The 23159-nt window shown below is 41.2% G+C and overlaps 1 protein-coding gene across 2 annotated transcripts in view; it reads right to left on the bottom strand.

The window, feature by feature from the left end:
* LOC140430971 (excitatory amino acid transporter 2-like) overlaps window positions 1-23159 on the bottom strand; it is a 643482-nt gene that overhangs the window by 97661 nt on the left and 522662 nt on the right. The gene's annotated exons all lie outside the window — the stretch shown is intronic.

Here is a 23159-nt window from a genome sequence, read left to right as displayed (position 1 = left end):
CATAACCAAGAACACAACAAACCACACCATCAGCTTCATAACCAGAAACACAAGACATCACATCATCAGCTTCATAACCAGAAACACAACAAACCACACCATCAGCTTCATAACCAGAAACACAACAAACCACACCATCAGCTTCATAACCAGAAACACAAGACATCACATCATCAGCTTCATAACCAGAAACACAACAAACCACACCATCAGCTTCATAACCAGAAACACAACAAACCACACCATCAGCTTCATAACCAGAAACACAAACCTCACCATCAGCTTCATAACCAGAAACACAACAAACCACACCATCAGCTTCATAACCAGAAACACAACAAACCACACCATCAGCTTCATAACCAGAAACACAAACCACACCATCAGCTTCATAACCAGAAACACAACAAACCACACCATCAGCTTCATAACCAGAAACACAACAAACCACACCATCAGCTTCATAACCAGAAACACAACAAAACACACCATCAGCTTCATAACCAGAAACACAAACCACACCATCAGCTTCATAACCAGAAACACAACAAACCACACCATTAACTTCATAACCAGTAACACAACAAAACCACACCATCAGCTTCACAACCAGAAACACAACAAACCACAACATCAGCTTCACAACCAAAAACACAACAAACCACACCATCAACCTCATAACCAGAAACACAACAAACCACACCACCAGCTTCATAACCAGAAACACAACAAACCACACCATCAGCTGCACAACCAGAAACACAACAAACCACACCATCAGCTTCAAAACCAGGAACACAACAAACTACACCATCAGCTTCACAACCAAAAACACAACAAACCACACCATCAGCTTCATAACCAGAAACACAACAAACCACACCATCAGCATCATAACCAGAAACACAACAAACCACACCATCAGTTTCACAACCAAAAACACAACAAACCACACCATCAGCTTCATTAACAGAAACACAACAAACCACACCATTATCTTCATAACCAAAAACACAACAAACCTCACCATCAGCTACATAACCAGAAACACAACAAACCACACCATCAGCTCCATAACCAGAAACACAACAAACCACACCATCAGCTTCATAACCAAAAACACATCAAACCTCACCATCAGCTTCATAACCAGAAACACAACAAACCACACCATCAGCTTCATAACCAGAAACACAACAAACCACACCATCAGCTTAACAACCAAAAACACAACAAACCACACCATCAGCTTCAGAACCAGAAACTCAACAAACCACAGCATCAGTTTCATAAACAGTAACACAACAAACCACACCATCAGCTTCACAACCAGTAACACAACAAACCTCACCATCAGGTTCACAACCAAAAACACAACAAACCACACCACCAGCTTCATAACCAGAAACACAACAAACCACACCATCAGCTTCATAACCAGAAACACAACAAACCACACCATTAGCTTCATAACCAGCAACACAACAAACCACACCATCAGCTTCATAAGGAAAACACAATAAACCACATCATCAGCTTCAAAACCAAAATCGCAACAAACCACACCATCAGCTTCATAACCAAAATCGCAACAAACCACACCATCAGCTTCATAACCAGAAACACAACAAACCTCACCATCAGCTACATAACCAGAAACACAACAAACCTCACCATCAGCTTCATAACCAGCAACACAACAAACCACACCATCAGCTTCACAACCAGTAACACAACAAACCTCACCATCAGCTTCACAATCAAAAACACAACAAACCACACCACCAGCTTCATAACCAGAAACACAACAATCCACACCATCAGCTTCATAACCAGAAACACAACAAACCACACCATTAGCTTCATAACCAGCAACACAACAAACCACACCATCAGCTTCATAAGCAAAACACAATAAACCACACCATCAGCTTCATAACCAAAATCGCAACAAACCACACCATCAGCTTCATAACCAAAATCGCAACAAACCACACCATCAGCTTCATAACCAAAATCGCAACAAACCACACCATCAGGTTCATAACCAGTAACACAACAAACCACACCATCAGCTTCATAACCAGAAACACAACAAACCTCACCATCAGCTTCATAACCAGAAACACAACAAACCACACCATCAGCTTCATAACCAGAAACACAAGACATCACATCATCAGCTTCATAACCAGAAACACAACAAACCACACCATCAGCTTCATAACCAGAAACACAACAAACCACACCATCAGCTTCATAACCAGAAACACAAACCACACCATCAGCTTCATAACCAGAAACACAACAAACCACACCATCAGCTTCATAACCAGAAACACAACAAACCACACCATCAGCTTCATAACCAGAAACACAACAAACCACACCATCAGCTTCATAACCAGAAACACAAACCACACCATCAGCTTCATAACCAGAAACACAACAAACCACACCATCAGCTTCATAACCAGAAACACAACAAACCACACCATCAGCTTCATAACCAGAAACACAACAAACCACACCATCAGCTTCACAACCAGAAACACAACAAACCACAACATCAGCTTCACAACCAAAAACACAACAAACCACACCATCAACCTCATAACCAGAAACACAACAAACCACACCACCAGCTTCATAACCAGAAACACAACAAACCACACCATCAGCTGCACAACCAGAAACACAACAAACCACACCATCAGCTTCAAAACCAGGAACACAACAAACTACACCATCAGCTTCACAACCAAAAACACAACAAACCACACCATCAGCTTCATAACCAAAATCACAACAAACCACACCATCAGCTTCATACCCAGAAACACAACAAACCACACCATCAGCTTCATAACCAGAAACACAACAAACCACACCATCAGCTTAACAACCAAAAACACAACAAACCACACCATCAGCTTCATAACCAGAAACACAACAAACCACACCATCAGCATCATAACCAGAAACACAACAAACCACACCATCAGTTTCACAACCAAAAACACAACAAACCACACCATCAGCTTCATTAACAGAAACACAACAAACCACACCATTATCTTCATAACCAAAAACACAACAAACCTCACCATCAGCTACATAACCAGAAACACAACAAACCACACCATCAGCTCCATAACCAGAAACACAACAAACCACACCATCAGCTTCATAACCAAAAACACATCAAACCTCACCATCAGCTTCATAACCAGAAACACAACAAACCACACCATCAGCTTCATAACCAGAAACACAACAAACCACACCATCAGCTTAACAACCAAAAACACAACAAACCACACCATCAGCTTCAGAACCAGAAACTCAACAAACCACAGCATCAGTTTCATAAACAGTAACACAACAAACCACACCATCAGCTTCACAACCAGTAACACAACAAACCTCACCATCAGGTTCACAACCAAAAACACAACAAACCACACCACCAGCTTCATAACCAGAAACACAACAAACCACACCATCAGCTTCATAACCAGAAACACAACAAACCACACCATTAGCTTCATAACCAGCAACACAACAAACCACACCATCAGCTTCATAAGGAAAACACAATAAACCACATCATCAGCTTCAAAACCAAAATCGCAACAAACCACACCATCAGCTTCATAACCAAAATCGCAACAAACCACACCATCAGCTTCATAACCAGAAACACAACAAACCTCACCATCAGCTACATAACCAGAAACACAACAAACCTCACCATCAGCTTCATAACCAGCAACACAACAAACCACACCATCAGCTTCACAACCAGTAACACAACAAACCTCACCATCAGCTTCACAATCAAAAACACAACAAACCACACCACCAGCTTCATAACCAGAAACACAACAATCCACACCATCAGCTTCATAACCAGAAACACAACAAACCACACCATTAGCTTCATAACCAGCAACACAACAAACCACACCATCAGCTTCATAAGCAAAACACAATAAACCACACCATCAGCTTCATAACCAAAATCGCAACAAACCACACCATCAGCTTCATAACCAAAATCGCAACAAACCACACCATCAGCTTCATAACCAAAATCGCAACAAACCACACCATCAGGTTCATAACCAGTAACACAACAAACCACACCATCAGCTTCATAACCAGAAACACAACAAACCTCACCATCAGCTTCATAACCAGAAACACAACAAACCACACCATCAGCTTCATAACCAGAAACACAAGACATCACATCATCAGCTTCATAACCAGAAACACAACAAACCACACCATCAGCTTCATAACCAGAAACACAACAAACCACACCATCAGCTTCATAACCAGAAACACAAACCACACCATCAGCTTCATAACCAGAAACACAACAAACCACACCATCAGCTTCATAACCAGAAACACAACAAACCACACCATCAGCTTCATAACCAGAAACACAACAAACCACACCATCAGCTTCATAACCAGAAACACAAACCACACCATCAGCTTCATAACCAGAAACACAACAAACCACACCATCAGCTTCATAACCAGAAACACAACAAACCACACCATCAGCTTCATAACCAGAAACACAACAAACCACACCATCAGCTTCATAACCAGAAACACAAACCACACCATCAGCTTCATAACCAGAAACACAAGAAACCACACCATTAGCTTCATAACCAGTAACACAACAAAACCACACCATCAGCTTCATAACCAGAAACACAACAAACCACAACATCAGCTTCACAATCAAAAACACAACAAACCACACCATCAACCTCATAACCAGAAACACAACAAACCACACCATCAGCTTCATAACCAGAAACACAACAAACCACAGCATCAGCTGCACAACCAAAAACACAAACCACACCATCAGCTTCATAACCAGAAACACAACAAACCACACCATTAGCTTCATAACCAGTAACACAACAAAACCACACCATCAGCTTCATAACCAGGAACACAACAAACCACACCATTAGCTTCATAACCAGTAACACAACAAAACCACACCATCAGCTTCACAACCAAAAACACAACAAACCACACCATCAGCTTCATAACCAAAATCACAACAAACCACACCATCAGCTTCATACCCAGAAACACAACAAACCACACCATCAGCTTCATAACCAAAATCACAACAAACCTCACCATCAGCTTCATAACCAGAAACACAACAAACCACACCATCAGCTTCATAACCAAAATCGCAAGAAACCACACCATCAGCTTCATAACCAAAATCACAACAAACCACACCATCAGCTTCATAACAAGAAACACAACAAACCTCACCATCAGCTTCATAACCAGAAACACAACAAACCAGACAATCAGCTTCATAACCAAAAACACAACAAACCACACCATCAGCTTCATAACCAAAATCGCAACAAACCACACCATCAGCTTCATAACCAGAAACACAACAAACCACACCATTAGCTTCATAACCAGTAACACAACAAACCACACCATCAGCTTCACAACCAAAAACACAACAAACCACACCATCAGCTTCATAACCAAAAACACAACAAACCACACCATCAGCTCCATAACCAAAACACAACAAACCTCACCATCAGCTTCACAACCAGAAACACAACAAACCACACCATCAGCTTCATAGCAAAAACACAACAAACCACACCATCAGCTTCATAACCAGAAACACAACAAACCACACCATCAGCTCCATAACCAAAACACAACAAACCTCACGATCAGCTTCACAACCAGAAACACAACAAACCACACCATCAGCTTCAGAACAAAAATACAACAAACCACACCATCAGCTTCATAACCAGAAACACAAACCACACCATCAGCTTCATAACCAGAAACACAACAAACCACACCATCAGCTTCATAACCAGTAACACAACAAACCACACCATCAGCTTCATAACCAGAAACACAACAAACCTCACCATCAGCTTCATAACCAGAAACACAACAAACCACACCATCAGCTTCATAACCAGAAACACAAGACATCACATCATCAGCTTCATAACCAGAAACACAACAAACCACACCATCAGCTTCATGACCAGAAACACAACAAACCACACCATCAGCTTCATAACCAGAAACACAAACCACACCATCAGCTTCATAACCAGAAACACAACAAACCACACCATCAGCTTCATAACCAGAAACACAACAAACCACACCATCAGCTTCATAACCAGAAACACAACAAACCACACCATCAGCTTCATAACCAGAAACACAAACCACACCATCAGCTTCATAACCAGAAACACAACAAACCACACCATCAGCTTCATAACCAGAAACACAACAAACCACACCATCAGCTTCATAACCAGAAACACAACAAACCACACCATCAGCTTCATAACCAGAAACACAAACCACACCATCAGCTTCATAACCAGAAACACAACAAACCACACCATTAGCTTCATAACCAGTAACACAACAAAACCACACCATCAGCTTCATAACCAGAAACACAACAAACCACAACATCAGCTTCACAACCAAAAACACAACAAACCACACCATCAACCTCATAACCAGAAACACAACAAACCACACCATCAGCTTCATAACCAGAAACACAACAAACCACAGCATCAGCTGCACAACCAGAAACACAACAAACCACACCATCAGCTTCAAAACCAGGAACACAACAAACTACACCATCAGCTTCACAACCAAAAACACAACAAACCACACCATCAGCTTCATAACCAAAATCACAACAAACCACACCATCAGCTTCATACCCAGAAACACAACAAACCACACCATCAGGTTCACAACCAAAAACACAACAAACCACACCATCAGCTTCATAACCAAAATCGAAACAAACCACACCATCAGCTTCATAACCAAAATCACAACAAACCACACCATCAGCTTCATAACAAGAAACACAACAAACCTCACCATCAGCTTCATAACCAGAAACACAACAAACCAGACAATCAGCTTCATAACCAAAAACACAACAAACCACACCATCAGCTTCATAACCAAAATCGCAACAAACCACACCATCAGCTTCATAACCAGAAACACAACAAACCACACCATTAGCTTCATAACCAGTAACACAACAAACCACACCATCAGCTTCATAACCAAAAACACAACAAACCACACCATCAGCTCCATAACCAAAACACAACAAACCTCACCATCAGCTTCACAACCAGAAACACAACAAACCACACCATCAGCTTCATAGCAAAAACACAACAAAGCACACCCTCAGCTTCATAACCAGAAACACAACAAACCACACCATCAGCTTCATAACCAAAATCGCAACAAACCACACCATCAGCTTCATAACCAAAATCGCAACAAACCACACCATCAGGTTCATAACCAGTAACACAACAAACCACACCATCAGCTTCATAACCAGAAACACAACAAACCTCACCATCAGCTTCATAACCAAGAACACAACAAACCACACCATCAGCTTCATAACCAGAAACACAAGACATCACATCATCAGCTTCATAACCAGAAACACAACAAACCACACCATCAGCTTCATAACCAGAAACACAACAAACCACACCATCAGCTTCATAACCAGAAACACAAGACATCACATCATCAGCTTCATAACCAGAAACACAACAAACCACACCATCAGCTTCATAACCAGAAACACAACAAACCACACCATCAGCTTCATAACCAGAAACACAAACCTCACCATCAGCTTCATAACCAGAAACACACCAAACCACACCATCAGCTTCATAACCAGAAACACAACAAACCACACCATCAGCTTCATAACCAGAAACACAAACCACACCATCAGCTTCATAACCAGAAACACAACAAACCACACCATCAGCTTCATAACCAGAAACACAACAAACCACACCATCAGCTTCATAACCAGAAACACAACAAAACACACCATCAGCTTCATAACCAGAAACACAAACCACACCATCAGCTTCATAACCAGAAACACAACAAACCACACCATTAACTTCATAACCAGTAACACAACAAAACCACACCATCAGCTTCACAACCAGAAACACAACAAACCACAACATCAGCTTCACAACCAAAAACACAACAAACCACACCATCAACCTCATAACCAGAAACACAACAAACCACACCACCAGCTTCATAACCAGAAACACAACAAACCACACCATCAGCTGCACAACCAGAAACACAACAAACCACACCATCAGCTTCAAAACCAGGAACACAACAAACTACACCATCAGCTTCACAACCAAAAACACAACAAACCACACCATCAGCTTCATAACCAAAATCACAACAAACCACACCATCAGCTTCATACCCAGAAACACAACAAACCACACCATCAGGTTCACAACCAAAATCACAACAAACCACACCATCAGCTTCATAACAAGAAACACAACAAACCTCACCATCAGCTTCATAACCAGAAACACAACGAACCAGACAATCAGCTTCATAACCAAAAACACAACAAACCACACCATCAGCTTCATAACCAAAATCGCAACAAACCACACCATCAGCTTCATAACCAGAAACGCAACAAACCACACCATTAGCTTCATAACCTGTAACACAACTAACCACACCATCAGCTTCACAACCAAAAACACAACAAACCACACCATCAGCTCCATAACCAAAACACAACAAACCTCACCATCAGCTTCACAACCAGAAACACAACAAACCACACCATCAGCTTCATAGCAAAAACACAACAAACCACACCATCAGCTTCATAACCAGAAACACAACAAACCACACCATCAGCTCCATAACCAAAACACAACAAACCTCACCATCAGCTTCACAACCAGAAACACAACAAACCACACCATCAGCTTCATAACAAAAACACAACAAACCACACCATCAGCTTCATAACCAGAAACACAACAAACCACACCATCAGCTTCATAACCAGGAACACAACAAACCACAGCATCAGCTTCATAACCAAAACACAACAAACCACACCATCAGCTTCATAACCAAAACACAACAAACCACACCATCAGCTTCATAACCAAAAACACAACAAACTACACCATCAGCTTCACAACCAAAAACACAACAACCCACACCATCAGCTTCCCAACCAAAACACAACAAACCACACCATCAGCTTCATAACCAGAAACACAACAAATCACACCATCAGCTTCATAACCAGTAACACAATAAACCACACCATCAGCTTCATAACCAAAAACACAACAAACCTCACCATCAGCTTCATAACCAGAAACACAACAAACCACATCATCAGCTTCATAACCAGAAACACAACAATCCACACCATCAGCTTCATAACCAGAAACACAACAAACCACACCATCAGCTTCATAACCAGTCACACAATAAACCACACCATCAGCTTCATAACCAAAAACACAACAAACCACACCATCAGCTTCATAACCACAAACACAACAAACCACACCATCAGCTTCATAACCAAAAACACAACAAACCACACCATTAGCTTCATAACCAGTAACACAACAAAACACATCATCAGCTTCACTACCAAAAACACAACAAACCACATCATCAGCGTCATAACCAAAAACACAACAAACCACACCATCAGCTTCATACCCAAAAACACAACAAACATCACCATCAGCTTCATAACCAGAAACACAACAACCCACACCATCAGCTTCATAACCAAAACACAACAAACTACACCATCAGCTTCATAACCAACCAAAACACAACAAACCACACCATCAGCTTCATAACCAGAAACACAACAAACCACACCATCAGCTTCATAAACAGAAACACAACAAACCACACCATCAGCTTCATAACCAAAAACACAACAAACCACACCATCAGCTTCATACCCAGAAACACAACAAACCACACCACCAGCTTCATAACCAAAATCACAACAAACTACACCATCAGCTTCATAACCAAAAACACAACAAACCTCACCATCAGCTTCATAACCAGAAACACAACAAACCACACCATCAGCTTCATAACCAGAAACACAACAAAACACACCATCAGCTTCACAACCAAAAAACACAACAAACCACACCATCAGCTTCATAACCAGAAACACAACAAACCACAACATCAGCATCATAACCAGAAACACAACAAACCACACCATCAGTTTCCCAACCAAAAACACAACAAACCACACCATCAGCTTCATTACCAGAAACACAACAAACCACACCATCAGCTTCATAACCAGGAACACAACAAACCACACCATTATCTTCATAACGAAAAACACAACAAATCACACCATCAGCTTCATAACCAGAAACACAACACACCACACCATCAGCTTCACAACCAAAAACACAACAAACCACACCATCAGCTTCATAACCAGTAACACAACAAACCACACCATCAGCTTCATAACCAGTAACACAACAAACCACACCATCAGCTTCATAACCAGAAACACAACAAACCACACCACCAGCTTCATAACCAGAAACACAACAATCCACACCATCAGCTTCATAACCAGAAACACAACAAACCACACCATTAGCTTCATAACCAGCAACACAACAAACCACACCATCAGCTTCATAAGCAAAACACAATAAACCACACCATCAGCTTCATAACCAAAATCGCAACAAACCACACCATCAGCTTCATAACCAAAATCGCAACAAACCACACCATCAGCTTCATAACCAAAATCGCAACAAACCACACCATCAGGTTCATAACCAGTAACACAACAAACCACACCATCAGCTTCATAACCAGAAACACAACAAACCTCACCATCAGCTTCATAACCAGAAACACAACAAACCACACCATCAGCTTCATAACCAGAAACACAAGACATCACATCATCAGCTTCATAACCAGAAACACAACAAACCACACCATCAGCTTCATAACCAGAAACACAACAAACCACACCATCAGCTTCATAACCAGAAACACAAACCACACCATCAGCTTCATAACCAGAAACACAACAAACCACACCATCAGCTTCATAACCAGAAACACAACAAACCACACCATCAGCTTCATAACCAGAAACACAACAAACCACACCATCAGCTTCATAACCAGAAACACAAACCACACCATCAGCTTCATAACCAGAAACACAACAAACCACACCATCAGCTTCATAACCAGAAACACAACAAACCACACCATCAGCTTCATAACCAGAAACACAACAAACCACACCATCAGCTTCATAACCAGAAACACAAACCACACCATCAGCTTCATAACCAGAAACACAAGAAACCACACCATTAGCTTCATAACCAGTAACACAACAAAACCACACCATCAGCTTCATAACCAGAAACACAACAAACCACAACATCAGCTTCACAATCAAAAACACAACAAACCACACCATCAACCTCATAACCAGAAACACAACAAACCACACCATCAGCTTCATAACCAGAAACACAACAAACCACAGCATCAGCTGCACAACCAAAAACACAAACCACACCATCAGCTTCATAACCAGAAACACAACAAACCACACCATTAGCTTCATAACCAGTAACACAACAAAACCACACCATCAGCTTCATAACCAGGAACACAACAAACCACACCATTAGCTTCATAACCAGTAACACAACAAAACCACACCATCAGCTTCACAACCAAAAACACAACAAACCACACCATCAGCTTCATAACCAAAATCACAACAAACCACACCATCAGCTTCATACCCAGAAACACAACAAACCACACCATCAGCTTCATAACCAAAATCACAACAAACCTCACCATCAGCTTCATAACCAGAAACACAACAAACCACACCATCAGCTTCATAACCAAAATCGCAACAAACCACACCATCAGCTTCATAACCAAAATCACAACAAACCACACCATCAGCTTCATAACAAGAAACACAACAAACCTCACCATCAGCTTCATAACCAGAAACACAACAAACCAGACAATCAGCTTCATAACCAAAAACACAACAAACCACACCATCAGCTTCATAACCAAAATCGCAACAAACCACACCATCAGCTTCATAACCAGAAACACAACAAACCACACCATTAGCTTCATAACCAGTAACACAACAAACCACACCATCAGCTTCACAACCAAAAACACAACAAACCACACCATCAGCTTCATAACCAAAAACACAACAAACCACACCATCAGCTCCATAACCAAAACACAACAAACCTCACCATCAGCTTCACAACCAGAAACACAACAAACCACACCATCAGCTTCATAGCAAAAACACAACAAACCACACCATCAGCTTCATAACCAGAAACACAACAAACCACACCATCAGCTCCATAACCAAAACACAACAAACCTCACCATCAGCTTCACAACCAGAAACACAACAAACCACACCATCAGCTTCAGAACAAAAATACAACAAACCACACCATCAGCTTCATAACCAGAAACACAAACCACACCATCAGCTTCATAACCAGAAACACAACAAACCACACCATCAGCTTCATAACCAGTAACACAACAAACCACACCATCAGCTTCATAACCAGAAACACAACAAACCTCACCATCAGCTTCATAACCAGAAACACAACAAACCACACCATCAGCTTCATAACCAGAAACACAAGACATCACATCATCAGCTTCATAACCAGAAACACAACAAACCACACCATCAGCTTCATGACCAGAAACACAACAAACCACACCATCAGCTTCATAACCAGAAACACAAACCACACCATCAGCTTCATAACCAGAAACACAACAAACCACACCATCAGCTTCATAACCAGAAACACAACAAACCACACCATCAGCTTCATAACCAGAAACACAACAAACCACACCATCAGCTTCATAACCAGAAACACAAACCACACCATCAGCTTCATAACCAGAAACACAACAAACCACACCATCAGCTTCATAACCAGAAACACAACAAACCACACCATCAGCTTCATAACCAGAAACACAACAAACCACACCATCAGCTTCATAACCAGAAACACAAACCACACCATCAGCTTCATAACCAGAAACACAACAAACCACACCATTAGCTTCATAACCAGTAACACAACAAAACCACACCATCAGCTTCATAACCAGAAACACAACAAACCACAACATCAGCTTCACAACCAAAAACACAACAAACCACACCATCAACCTCATAACCAGAAACACAACAAACCACACCATCAGCTTCATAACCAGAAACACAACAAACCACAGCATCAGCTGCACAACCAGAAACACAACAAACCACACCATCAGCTTCAAAACCAGGAACACAACAAACTACACCATCAGCTTCACAACCAAAAACACAACAAACCACACCATCAGCTTCATAACCAAAATCACAACAAACCACACCATCAGCTTCATACCCAGAAACACAACAAACCACACCATCAGGTTCACAACCAAAAACACAACAAACCACACCATCAGCTTCATAACCAAAATCGAAACAAACCACACCATCAGCTTCATAACCAAAATCACAACAAACCACACCATCAGCTTCATAACAAGAAACACAACAAACCTCACCATCAGCTTCATAACCAGAAACACAACAAACCAGACAATCAGCTTCATAACCAAAAACACAACAAACCACACCATCAGCTTCATAACCAAAATCGCAACAAACCACACCATCAGCTTCATAACCAGAAACACAACAAACCACACCATTAGCTTCATAACCAGTAACACAACAAACCACACCATCAGCTTCATAACCAAAAACACAACAAACCACACCATCAGCTCCATAACCAAAACACAACAAACCTCACCATCAGCTTCACAACCAGAAACACAACAAACCACACCATCAGCTTCATAGCAAAAACACAACAAAGCACACCCTCAGCTTCATAACCAGAAACACAACAAACCACACCATCAGCTTCATAACCAAAATCGCAACAAACCACACCATCAGCTTCATAACCAAAATCGCAACAAACCACACCATCAGGTTCATAACCAGTAACACAACAAACCACACCATCAGCTTCATAACCAGAAACACAACAAACCTCACCATCAGCTTCATAACCAAGAACACAACAAACCACACCATCAGCTTCATAACCAGAAACACAAGACATCACATCATCAGCTTCATAACCAGAAACACAACAAACCACACCATCAGCTTCATAACCAGAAACACAACAAACCACACCATCAGCTTCATAACCAGAAACACAAGACATCACATCATCAGCTTCATAACCAGAAACACAACAAACCACACCATCAGCTTCATAACCAGAAACACAACAAACCACACCATCAGCTTCATAACCAGAAACACAAACCTCACCATCAGCTTCATAACCAGAAACACAACAAACCACACCATCAGCTTCATAACCAGAAACACAACAAACCACACCATCAGCTTCATAACCAGAAACACAAACCACACCATCAGCTTCATAACCAGAAACACAACAAACCACACCATCAGCTTCATAACCAGAAACACAACAAACCACACCATCAGCTTCATAACCAGAAACACAACAAAACACACCATCAGCTTCATAACCAGAAACACAAACCACACCATCAGCTTCATAACCAGAAACACAACAAACCACACCATTAACTTCATAACCAGTAACACAACAAAACCACACCATCAGCTTCACAACCAGAAACACAACAAACCACAACATCAGCTTCACAACCAAAAACACAACAAACCACACCATCAACCTCATAACCAGAAACACAACAAACCACACCACCAGCTTCATAACCAGAAACACAACAAACCACACCATCAGCTGCACAACCAGAAACACAACAAACCACACCATCAGCTTCAAAACCAGGAACACAACAAACTACACCATCAGCTTCACAACCAAAAACACAACAAACCACACCATCAGCTTCATAACCAAAATCACAACAAACCACACCATCAGCTTCATACCCAGAAACACAACAAACCACACCATCAGGTTCACAACCAAAATCACAACAAACCACACCATCAGCTTCATAACAAGAAACACAACAAACCTCACCATCAGCTTCATAACCAGAAACACAACGAACCAGACAATCAGCTTCATAACCAAAAACACAACAAACCACACCATCAGCTTCATAACCAAAATCGCAACAAACCACACCATCAGCTTCATAACCAGAAACGCAACAAACCACACCATTAGCTTCATAACCTGTAACACAACTAACCACACCATCAGCTTCACAACCAAAAACACAACAAACCACACCATCAGCTCCATAACCAAAACACAACAAACCTCACCATCAGCTTCACAACCAGAAACACAACAAACCACACCATCAGCTTCATAGCAAAAACACAACAAACCACACCATCAGCTTCATAACCAGAAACACAACAAACCACACCATCAGCTCCATAACCAAAACACAACAAACCTCACCATCAGCTTCACAACCAGAAACACAACAAACCACACCATCAGCTTCATAACAAAAACACAACAAACCACACCATCAGCTTCATAACCAGAAACACAACAAACCACACCATCAGCTTCATAACCAGGAACACAACAAACCACAGCATCAGCTTCATAACCAAAACACAACAAACCACACCATCAGCTTCATAACCAAAACACAACAAACCACACCATCAGCTTCATAACCAAAAACACAACAAACTACACCATCAGCTTCACAACCAAAAACACAACAACCCACACCATCAGCTTCCCAACCAAAACACAACAAACCACACCATCAGCTTCATAACCAGAAACACAACAAATCACACCATCAGCTTCATAACCAGTAACACAATAAACCACACCATCAGCTTCATAACCAAAAACACAACAAACCTCACCATCAGCTTCATAACCAGAAACACAACAAACCACATCATCAGCTTCATAACCAGAAACACAACAATCCACACCATCAGCTTCATAACCAGAAACACAACAAACCACACCATCAGCTTCATAACCAGTAACACAATAAACCACACCATCAGCTTCATAACCAAAAACACAACAAACCACACCATCAGCTTCATAACCACAAACACAACAAACCACACCATCAGCTTCATAACCAAAAACACAACAAACCACACCATTAGCTTCATAACCAGTAACACAACAAAACACATCATCAGCTTCACTACCAAAAACACAACAAACCACATCATCAGCGTCATAACCAAAAACACAACAAACCACACCATCAGCTTCATACCCAAAAACACAACAAACATCACCATCAGCTTCATAACCAGAAACACAACAACCCACACCATCAGCTTCATAACCAAAACACAACAAACTACACCATCAGCTTCATAACCAACCAAAACACAACAAACCACACCATCAGCTTCATAACCAGAAACACAACAAACCACACCATCAGCTTCATAAACAGAAACACAACAAACCACACCATCAGCTTCATAACCAAAAACACAACAAACCACACCATCAGCTTCATACCCAGAAACACAACAAACCACACCACCAGCTTCATAACCAAAATCACAACAAACTACACCATCAGCTTCATAACCAAAAACACAACAAACCTCACCATCAGCTTCATAACCAGAAACACAACAAACCACACCATCAGCTTCATAACCAGAAACACAACAAAACACACCATCAGCTTCACAACCAAAAAACACAACAAACCACACCATCAGCTTCATAACCAGAAACACAACAAACCACAACATCAGCATCATAACCAGAAACACAACAAACCACACCATCAGTTTCCCAACCAAAAACACAACAAACCACACCATCAGCTTCATTACCAGAAACACAACAAACCACACCATCAGCTTCATAACCAGGAACACAACAAACCACACCATTATCTTCATAACGAAAAACACAACAAATCACACCATCAGCTTCATAACCAGAAACACAACACACCACACCATCAGCTTCACAACCAAAAACACAACAAACCACACCATCAGCTTCATAACCAGTAACACAACAAACCACACCATCAGCTTCATAACCAGTAACACAACAAACCACACCATCAGCTTCATAACCAGAAACACAACAAACCACACCATCAGCTTCACAACCAGAAACACAACAAACCACAACATCAGCTTCACAACCAAAAACTCAACAAACCACACCATCATCTTCATAACCAGTAACACAATAAACCACACCATCAGCTTCATAACCAGTAACACAACAAACCACACCATGAGCTTCATAACCAGAAACACAACAAACCACACCATCAGCTTCACGACCAAAATCGCAACAAACCACACCATCAGCTTCAGAACCAGAAACTCAACAAACCACAGCATCAGTTTCATAACCAGTAACACAACAAACCACACCATCAGCTTCACAACCAGTAACACAACAAACCTCACCATCAGCTTCACAACCAAAAACACAACAACCCACACCACCAGCTTCATAACCAGAAACACAACAAACCACACCATCAGCTTCATAACCAGAAACACAACAAACCACACCATTAGCTTCATAACCAGCAACACAACAAACCACACCATCAGCTTCATAAGCAAAACACAATAAACCACACCATCAGTTGCATAACCAAAATCGCAACAAACCACACCATCAGCTTCATAACCAGTAACACAACAAACCACACCATCAGCTTCATAACCAGAAACACAACAAACCTCACCATCACCTTCATAACCAGAAACATAACAAACCACACCATCAGCTTCATAACCAGAAACACAAACCACACCATCAGCTTCATAACCAGAAACACAACAAACCTCACCATCAGCTTCATAACCAGTAACGCAATAAACCACACCATCAGCTTCATAACCAGAAACACAACAAACCTCACCATCAGCTTCATAACCAGAAACACAACAAACCACACCATTAGCTTCATAACCAGTAACACAACAAAACCACACCATCAGCTTCATAACCAGAAACACAACAAACCACACCATCAGCTTCATAACCAGAAACACAAACCACACTATCAGCTTCATAACCAGAAACACAACAAACCACACCATCAGCTTCATAACCAGAAACACAACAAACCACACCATTAGCTTCATAACCAGTAACACAACAAAACCACACCATCAGCTTCATAACCAGAAACACAACAAACGACAACATCAGCTTCACAACCAAAAAGACAACAAACCACACCATCAACCTCATAACCAGAAACACAACAAACCACACCATCAGCTTCATAACGAGAAACACAACAAACCACACCATCAGCTTCACAACCAGAAACACAACAAACCTCACCATCAGCTTCATAACCAGAAACACAACAAACCACACCATCAGCTTCACAACCAAAAACACAACAAACCACACCATCAGCTTCATAACCAGAAACACAACAAACCACACCATCAGCTTCATACCAAGAAACACAACAAACCACATCATCAGGTTCACAACCAAAAACACAACAAACCACACCATCAGCTTCATAACCAAAATCGCAACAAACCACACCATCAGCTTCATAACCAGAAACACAACAAACCACACCATCAGCTTCATAACCAGAAACACAACAAACCACACCATCAGCTTTATAACCAGAAACACAAACCACACCATCAGCTTCATAACCAGAAACACAACAAACCACACCATCAGCTTCACAACCAAAAAGACAACAAACCACACCATCAACCTCATAACCAGAAACACAACAAACCACACCATCAGCTTCATAACCAGAAACACAACAAACCACACCATCAGCTTCACAACCAGAAACACAACAAACCTCACCATCAGCTTCATAACCAGAAACACAACAATCCACACCATCAGCTTCACAACCAGAAACACAACAAAACCACACCATCAGCTTCATAACCAGAAACACAACAAACCACACCATCAGCTTCATAACCAGAAACACAAACCACACCATCAGCTTCATAACCAGAAACACAACAAACCACACCATCAGCTTCACAACCAAAAAGACAACAAACCACACCATCAACCTCATAACCAGAAACACAACAAACCACACCATCAGCTTCATAACCAGAAACACAACAAACCACACCATCAGCTTCACAACCAGAAACACAACAAACCTCACCATCAGCTTCATAACCAGAAACACAACAAACCACACCATCAGCTTCACAACCAGAAACACAACAAACCTCACCATCAGCTTCATAACCAGAAACACAAAAAACCAGACAATCAGCTTCATAACCAAAAACACAACAAACCACACCATCAGCTTCATAACCAAAATCGCAACAAACCACACCATCAGCTTCATAACCAGAAACACAACAAACCACACCATTAGCTTCATTACCAGTAACACAACAAACCACACCACCAGCTTCACAACCAAAAACACAACAAAACACACCATCAGCTTCATAACCAAAAACACAACAAACCACACCATCAGCTCCATAACCAAAACACAACAAACCTCACCATCAGCTTCACAACCAGAAACACAACAAACCACACCATCAGCTTCATAACAAAAACACAACAAACCACACCATCAGCTTCATAACCAGAAACACAACAAACCACACCATCAGCTTCATAACCACAAACACAACAAACCAAACCATCAGCTTCACAACCAAAAACACAACAAACCTCACCATCAGCTTCAGAACCAGAAACACAACAACCCACACCATCAGCTTCATAACCAAAAACACAACAAACCACACCATCAGCTTCACAACCAAAAACACAACAAACCACACCATCAGCTTCATAACCAGAAACACAACAAACGTCACCATCAGCTTCATAACCAAAACACAACAAACCACACAATCAGCTTCATAACCAGAAACACAACAAACCACACCATCCGCTTCATAACCAAAACACAATAAACCACACCATCAGCTTCATACCCAGTAACACAACAAACCACACCACCAGCTTCATAACCAAAATCACAACAAACCACACCATCAGCGTCATAACCAAAAACACAACAAACCACACCATCAGCTTCATACCCAAAAACACAACAACCATCACCATCAGCTTCATAACCAGAAACACAACAACCCACACCATCAGCTTCATAACCAGAAACACAACAAACCACACCATCAGCTTCATAACCAAAAACACAACAAACCTCACCATTAGCTTCATAACAAGAAACACAAACAACACCATCAGCTTCATAACCAAAACACAACAAACTACACCATCAGCTTCATAACCAACCAAAACACAACAAACCACACCATCAGCTTCATAACCAGAAACACAACAAACCACACCATCAGCTTCATAACCAGAAACACAACAAACCACACCATCAGCTTCATAACCAAAAACACAACAAACCACACCATCAGCTTCATACCCAGAAAGACAACAAACCACACCACCAGCTTCATAACCAAAATCACAACAAACCACACCATCAGCTTCATAACCAAAAACACAACAAACCTCACCATCAGCTTCATAACGAGAAACACAACAAACCACACCATCAGCTTCATAACCAGAAACACAACAAAACACACCATCAGCTTCACAACCAAAAAACACAACAAACCACACCATCAGCTTCATAACCAGAAACACAACAAACCACACCATCAGCATCATAACCAGAAACACAACAAACCACACCATCAGTTTCCCAACCAAAAACACAACAAACCACACCATCAGCTTCATTACCAGAAACACAACAAACCACACCATCAGCTTCATAACCAGGAACACAACAAACCACACCATTATCTTCATAACGAAAAACACAACAAATCACACCATCAGCTTCATAACCAGAAACACAACAAACCACACCATCAGCTTCACAACCAAAAACACAACAAACCACACCATCATCTTCATAACCAGTAACACAACAAACCACACCATCAGCTTCATAACCAGTAACACAACAAACCACACCATCAGCTTCATAACCAGAAACACAACAAACCACACCATCAGCTTCACAACCAGAAACACAACAAACCACAACATCAGCTTCACAACCAAAAACACAACAAACCACACCATCATCTTCATAACCAGTAACACAATAAACCACACCATCAGCTTCATAACCAGTAACACAACAAACCACACCATGAGCTTCATAACCAGAAACACAACAAACCACACCATCAGCTTCACGACCAAAATCGCAACAAACCACACCATCAGCTTCAGAACCAGAAACTCAACAAACCACAGCATCAGTTTCATAACCAGTAACACAACAAACCACACCATCAGCTTCACAACCAGTAACACAACAAACCTCACCATCAGCTTCACAACCAAAAACACAACAAACCACACCACCAGCTTCATAACCAGAAACACAACAAACCACACCATCAGCTTCATAACCAGAAACACAACAAACCACACCATTAGCTTCATAACCAGCAACACAACAAACCACACCATCAGCTTCATAAGCAAAACACAATAAACCACACCATCAGTTGCATAACCAAAATCGTAACAAACCACACCATCAGCTTCATAACCAGTAACACAACAAACCACACCATCAGCTTCATAACCAGAAACACAACAAACCTCACCATCACCTTCATAACCAGAAACACAACAAACCACACCATCAGCTTCATAACCAGAAACACAAACCACACCATCAGCTTCATAACCAGAAACACAACAAACCTCACCATCAGCTTCATAACCAGTACGCAATAAACCACACCATCAGCTTCATAACCAGAAACACAACAAACCTCACCATCAGCTTCATAACCAGAAACACAACAAACCACACCATTAGCTTCATAACCAGTAACACAACAAAACCACACCATCAGCTTCATAACCAGAAACACAACAAACCACACCATCAGCTTCATAACCAGAAACACAAACCACACTATCAGCTTCATAACCAGAAACACAACAAACCACACCATCAGCTTCATAACCAGAAACACAACAAACCACACCATTAGCTTCATAACCAGTAACACAACAAAACCACACCATCAGCTTCATAACCAGAAACACAACAAACCACAACATCAGCTTCACAACCAAAAAGACAACAAACCACACCATCAACCTCATAACCAGAAACACAACAAACCACACCATCAGCTTCATAACCAGAAACACAACAAACCACACCATCAGCTTCACAACCAAAAACACAACAAACCACACCATCAGCTTCATAACCAAAATCACAACAAACCACACCATCAGCTTCATACCAAGAAACACAACAAACCACATCATCAGGTTCACAACCAAAAACACAACAAACCACACCATCAGCTTCATAACCAAAATCGCAACAAACCACACCATCAGCTTCATAACCAGAAACACAACAAACCACACCATCAGCTTCATAACCAGAAACACAACAAACCACACCATCAGCTTCATAACCAGAAACACAAACCACACCATCAGCTTCATAACCAGAAACACAACAAACCACACCATCAGCTTCACAACCAAAAAGACAACAAACCACACCATCAACCTCATAACCAGAAACACAACAAACCACACCATCAGCTTCATAACCAGAAACACAACAAACCACACCATCAGCTTCACAACCAGAAACACAACAAACCTCACCATCAGCTTCATAACCAGAAACACAACAAACCACACCATCAGCTTCACAACCAAAAACACAACAAAACCATACCATCAGCTTCATAACCAGAAACACAACAAACCACACCATCAGCTTCATAACCAGAAACACAAACCACACCATCAGCTTCATAACCAGAAACACAACAAACCACACCATCAGCTTCACAACCAAAAAGACAACAAACCACACCATCAACCTCATAACCAGAAACACAACAAACCACACCATCAGCTTCATAACCAGAAACACAACAAACCACACCATCAGCTTCACAACCAGAAACACAACAAACCTCACCATCAGCTTCATAACCAGAAACACAACAAACCACACCATCAGCTTCACAACCAGAAACACAACAAACCTCACCATCAGCTTCATAACCAGAAACACAAAAAACC

This window comes from Scyliorhinus torazame, chromosome 10 (assembly GCF_047496885.1).
Source record: "Scyliorhinus torazame isolate Kashiwa2021f chromosome 10, sScyTor2.1, whole genome shotgun sequence".
Taxonomy (NCBI): domain Eukaryota; kingdom Metazoa; phylum Chordata; class Chondrichthyes; order Carcharhiniformes; family Scyliorhinidae; genus Scyliorhinus; species Scyliorhinus torazame.
This window is presented reverse-complemented; position numbering and strand designations above follow the sequence as displayed.